Below are 6072 nucleotides of genomic sequence, written 5' to 3' on the forward strand. Positions count from 1 at the left end.
GCAACAAATGTCACGCTCACAAAAGCTAACAGATGCTAAGATAAATGGCGTGGAATCTAAGATAAAGGGCATGGAAGCTCAGGTGAATGGCATGGACGCTAAAATCGATGGCATGGATGATAAGATGGAAGAATTGAAGATAAATATGAATAAGTTGCTACAAGAAATGGTCACTAAGGGTTAAAGAGTACTAAAGGAAACTCATGAAGAGAACAAAAGAAATGTTAATCATGATTCCATAGACTCTAATGTTGGATCGAAGACTCACCATGTTCCAAAAATCTATATGAGGAAGTTTGATGGCAAGGATCCCGCCACATGGATATTACAGATGGAGCAATTCTTCGATCACAATAATGTGCAAAACACACAAAAGGTACGTATGGCAACTTTATATTTAGAACCAAATCAGTTTGTATGGTATCAATGGCTTTGTTTTCGTAAACAATTTATCACTTGGGCAATTTTTACGGAAGAATTGATAGCACATTATGAGGATACAAAAAGCAACACTTTTTTTAGCCAATTGATAAGTCTCAAACAAAAGGGTTCAATAATGGAGCACATTGAGGAGTTCCAAAAATTGAACATAAGGGTAAAAGATATTCCAGAGGAGCATAGGATTGATGTGTTCATAGGGTCTTTAAAGGATAATATCCAACATGATGTGCGCCTTTGGGAACCTGATTCATTAGAGAAGGCATTCAGGTTAGCAAGAAAAATGGAAAGCAAAACTATGGCAACTAGGAAGCATACCATTCACAACTATAAAGACGGAAGTGTTGTTGCCCATAGTCTTCCACAACCTACAAGGTTGACACCACAACAATTGGAAGAAAAAAGAGCAAAAGGGCTTTGTTACAATTGTGATAGAAAATACACAAATGGTCATAAGTGTGGTGAGAAGAAATTATTCTACATAGATTGTGAAGAGGAAGAAGAAAAGGAGCAAGAAAGGTCAAAAGAAGAGGATATATTCCAGGAACAAAGCCTAGATGAAGAAGAAATAAATCCGACCATATCTTGTAATGCATTGGCGGGAATTACCACTCCTCAAACCATCAGGATAGAAGGACAAATCAAGAAGAAAAAGGTAATAGTGTTGATTGATTCAGGAAGCACCCACAATTTTATTCATTGTAGCGTAGCAAAAGAATTGAATTGCTTCCTATATCCAGCATCAGAGTGTCAAGTGATGATTGCAAATGGAGGAACAATAAATTGTTCTGGAAAGTGCCATAATATCAAGCTATCCATGGGAGAATATGTATTGACTAGCCCAATGCTTTCCATTCCAATGGGAGGTGCTGATGTTGTACTAGGAGTCTAATGGCTACAATCCTTGGGTACAATAGCTTTTAATTTTCAAGAACTTTTCATGAAATTTTCTGTGGAAGGAAAGGAAGTTGAATTAAGGGGTATTGCAGGGAAACCAGGAAATATAATCAGCTCTAATGGCATGACAAAGCTACTAAAAAAGGAGCAAAGAGTTGTAATTGCACAATTATGTTCGCTAGATGTTTCCACATTGGAATCATCTATTTCTCCAGATCTCCAAAAAGTCCTGGACAATCATTCCAAGGTATTTGAGACTCCCAAAGGTCTCCCACCTATGTGTGATCATGATCATGCTATTCATCTGATTCCAGGAAGTGTTCCTCCAAACATCAGGCCGTACAGATATCCATATGTCCAAAAAAGTGAAATTGAACGTATGGTTGCAGAAATGCTAGAGGCTGGTATAATTCAACCGAGTCAAAGTTCTTTCTCAGCTCCAGTAGTATTGGTGCACAAGAAGGATGGATCATGGCGCATGTGTCCAGATTATAGGGAGCTCAACAAGCTCACTATTAAAGATAAGTTCCCCATTCCTGTCATTGATGAATTACTGGATGAATTGCATGGATCAATTTACTTCACCAAGTTGGATCTTCGTTCGGGATATCATCAAATCAGAATGAAGATTGAAGACATTCTGAAAACGACATTTAGAACTCATGAGGGTCATTATGAATTTTTGGTCATGCCTTTTGGCCTTACCAATGCACCTTCAACATTTCAAGGTTTGATGAATTCAATTTTCAAACCATTCCTTAGAAAATTTGTGTTGGTATTTTTTGATGATATACTAATCTACAACAAGTCTTGGAAGGATCATGTTGAACATGTTGACAACTACAACTATTGCAAAGAGAAATTATATGCAAAAAGATCCAAATGTTTCTTTGGAGTCCAGGAGGTGGAATATTTGGGTCATATTGTATCTCATGAAGGAGTTAAGGTAGACCCTAGCAAAATTAAAGCCATTAAGGAATGGAAAATCCCCACATCCATAAAGCATCTGCGAGGATTTCTTGGGTTGACAGGGTATAATCGCAAGTTCGTTAAGAATTATGGGAGAATAGCAGCACCTCTAACAACATTATTGAAGAAAGATTCATTTTCATGGACTCCGGAAGCAACAAAGGCCTTTAAACATCTTAAAGAGGCAATGTGCCAAGCACCGGTCTTAGCTACACCGGACTTCACAAAAACCTTTATTGTGGAATGTGATGCTTCAGGAAATGGAATTGGTGATGTTCTAATGCAAGATGAAAGACCCATTGCTTTTGAAAGTCGTCCAATCAAGGGAAAGTTTTTAAGCAAAGCTATTTATGAGAAGGAAATGTTGGCAATACTCCATGCACTTAAGAAATGGCGACCCTACCTAATGGGAAGACACTTCAAGGTAAAAACGGATCATGATAGCCTTAAATACTTTTTAGAACAAAGATTATCCTCTAAAGAGCAACAAAAGTGGGTCACAAAGATGTTGGGTTATGACTTTGAAATCATCTACAAAAAAGGGAAGCAAAATGTGGTGGCAGATGCACTCTCAAGAAAGGATGAGGATATGGAAGCATTGTTGTGTGCCATTTCTATTATCCAACCAGATTGGATAAATGAAGCAAAGGAGGAATTGAAGAATGACGAAGAAGTGTGGGCACTTATTCGAAAGCTACAACAAGATTCCAGTACTTCTGATACATTTAGCTGGAAAAATGATTCGTTATGGTACAAAGATCGCTTATACCTCTGTAAGAATTCCCAACTAAAAAAAAATATTCTTATGGAATTGCACACTTCTCCCTTAGGAGGGCACTCAGGATTTTTAAAAACTTACCACAGGGTTAAGAAGGAATTTTTTTGGGATGGCCTTAAATCAGATATTCAAAAGTTTGTGGCGGAATGTTTGGTTTGACAACAAAATAAAGTTGAAACAATTAAGACACCGGGTCTATTACAACCTTTATCCATTCCAAGCCAACGTTGGGAGGAGGTTTCAATGGATTTTATCACAGGTTTACCCAAGTCTGAGGGAAAAAGTGTCATCATGGTGGTAGTTGACAGACTTACCAAGTATGCACACTTTTGTGCATTATCACATCCATTTAAAGCCAGTACAGTTTCTACTGCATTTATGGAAACAGTTCAAAAGCTACATGGAAACCCAAAGATTATTGTAAGTGACAGAGATCCCATTTTCAATGGAAATTTTTGGACAGAATTATTTTCTTGTCTTGGTACTCAATTAGCTCATAGCTCATCTTATCATCCTCAATCTGATGGGCAAACTGAGATAGTAAACAAATGTTTGGAAGGATATCTTCGTTGCTTTGTATCTGATAAACAGACACAATGGGTCAAATGGTTGCCTCTGGCTGAATGGTGGTATAACACTTCCTTCCATACAGCAACAAAAATGACCCCATTTATGGCACTTTATGGGTACCAACCACCATCAATCACATCATATTTAAGAGAAAATTCTAAGGTTCAGGCAGTGGAACATCACATCGAACATCAACAACAAGTCCTCCAACTCTTAAAGGATAACCTCGTGTTGGCACAAAATAGAATGAAACAACAGACAGATCAACATCGCAGTGAAAGAAGTTTTGATGTAGGTGATTGGGTATTCCTACGGCTACAACCATATAAGCAAATGTCCCTAAAGCAAGCTAAGAAGGATAATAGATTATCACCAAAGTATTATGGTCCGTACAAGGTGTTGGAAAAGATTGGTACTATGGCATACAAATTGGAGCTTCCTGTAGATTCTCGATTGCACCCAGTTTTCCATGTTTCATGTTTAAAGAAGGTCATAGGCAACAAGCTCCTAGTTCAAACAATATTGCCAGAACTTGACGAGGAAGGAAAAATTATATTGGAACCAGAAGTAGTCACAGAAACAAGAACTCGACAGCTACGAAATCGATCAATTTCAGAGTATCTTATCAAGTGGAAGAACTTATCCGCTGAAGATTCCACATGGGAGGATGAGAATTTTATGCAGAAGTACCCAGAACTGCTCAAGTGTTGAGGACAACACTTTTTTGAAGGAGAGGGGCATGTTGGGTCCCTATAATACTAGTAATTACCCCATTACTATTGTAGTTATACCCGTTATTTATATTGTTGTGCCCCTATTACCCCCATATTGTTATTTCTGTGCCCCATAGAATCCCTCGATTGTTATTTTTGTGGCTTTATATTATTATTGTTAGGTCGGCTGGATTATATTGTGACTCCTTATACTTCTATATATAGAAAGGAGGTTTTTTAATTTGTATCATCCAAGAATTGTTCATTTATGTAATGTAAGGGAGGTTGCCCCCTCGAAGAGGCTGAATTCTAAGGCGTTGATCTCTCTTTTCTATCTTTTCTTGAGCTGGTTTCATAACAACAACAGTCACTGCTCACTGAAACTGCGCAGATATGTATCTTAGTCATCACAATAAAAATGAGAAGCTAGAGGACTCTCAAGGAGCTAAGGAGTAAGAAAACTAGATTAGGGAACCCAAGGTATGATATAATATCAGGGTTGCTTGAAGACTCTACCTGATGCATAACACTTTGGGGGGTAGGTATGGAAAACAAAGAACATTTTTTGGAAACACCTCTTAGTGTAGTTTGAAGGATTACTTATCATTGTCATATTGTTCTTTCTTCAATGATGTGCATGGTTGTAAGCACTGAAAGTCATTTGATGTTTTTCCTCTACGTGTCTTCCTCACTTTCGCTTGCTGGACCAATAATCATCTTTTGACATGTTTATTTCTTTGTCATGATTATAATCTTGTTCTAGCGATTTGAAAGGTTTGTCTTTGTGTGCTTGAGTTGTCCTAGCTATGTGAACATTTCTCGCACTCACACACAAAGTTGCAAGCACTGTCACTAATGTGTCATCACGGTCATCTAAAGGTCTATGCCAAGTGTCACACTTGTCGCTTTCAGCTCTATAAAGGCCCATAGAAGTTCATTCTTTTTTATGTTGTCTCAGTGGTCAGTGTTGGCTTGTTATTGAAGTATGCTAAGTGTGTGATCACAATTTCGAGTCCTCATATGTTCACTTGCCCCTTACACTTAGCAATTTTCCTGAAAGTCTCTCCAACTAAGGAACTCCACTTCACCGGACCCCGATTGAGTTGCATTGTGTAGTCTCAACCCTAAGTGGCACTACTCTACTATGTAGAACTGCATAATTCTTGAGGTTGTCCTTTGAGTCAATTGCACTGTGCAATCCCATAGATGAGAAACTTGTTTTCCTTCAAAAAACTGCATAGAAATTGCCTCAAACACCAACCTAAACTATGCACTTTTCAATATTATTCATCAAGCCTCCTTCCTACTTGCTAGAACCCCACATTGCATAGAGACCTAAGCCTGCACTACTTCGAGAAACTACGGAGAGGTATCCTTTCAATGAACTCCCTCAATCAAGACTCACTACTCTTAAAAAATACGTAGAACTATCCTCTGGTCTCTTCATTGTCGTGCTTTGTCTTCCCTCAGGAAGCTATGCAGAGGTGTTTGTTAGTGTCCCAACTTGGAGCTACTACTGGTGCCCTCATCTATGCAATAATTCCTCGCTGTGGCCTATGTGAAATTATCCTAGATAGTGAACATTGTGCCATAGAGATCCTCATCCAAGCCTGAGTTGAGCTATGTGAAGTCTCAGTGACTAGTCCTCGTCCCTGTCACCTGGAACTACATAGTGCGCAGTTATTGGGCCCTCTTCCTAGCCTATCA

Source organism: Pinus tabuliformis, chromosome 8 (assembly GCF_031772625.1).
Source record: "Pinus tabuliformis cultivar Carrire ecotype Pingquan chromosome 8, CPIR1, whole genome shotgun sequence".
In the NCBI taxonomy this organism is placed as follows: domain Eukaryota; kingdom Viridiplantae; phylum Streptophyta; class Pinopsida; order Pinales; family Pinaceae; genus Pinus; species Pinus tabuliformis.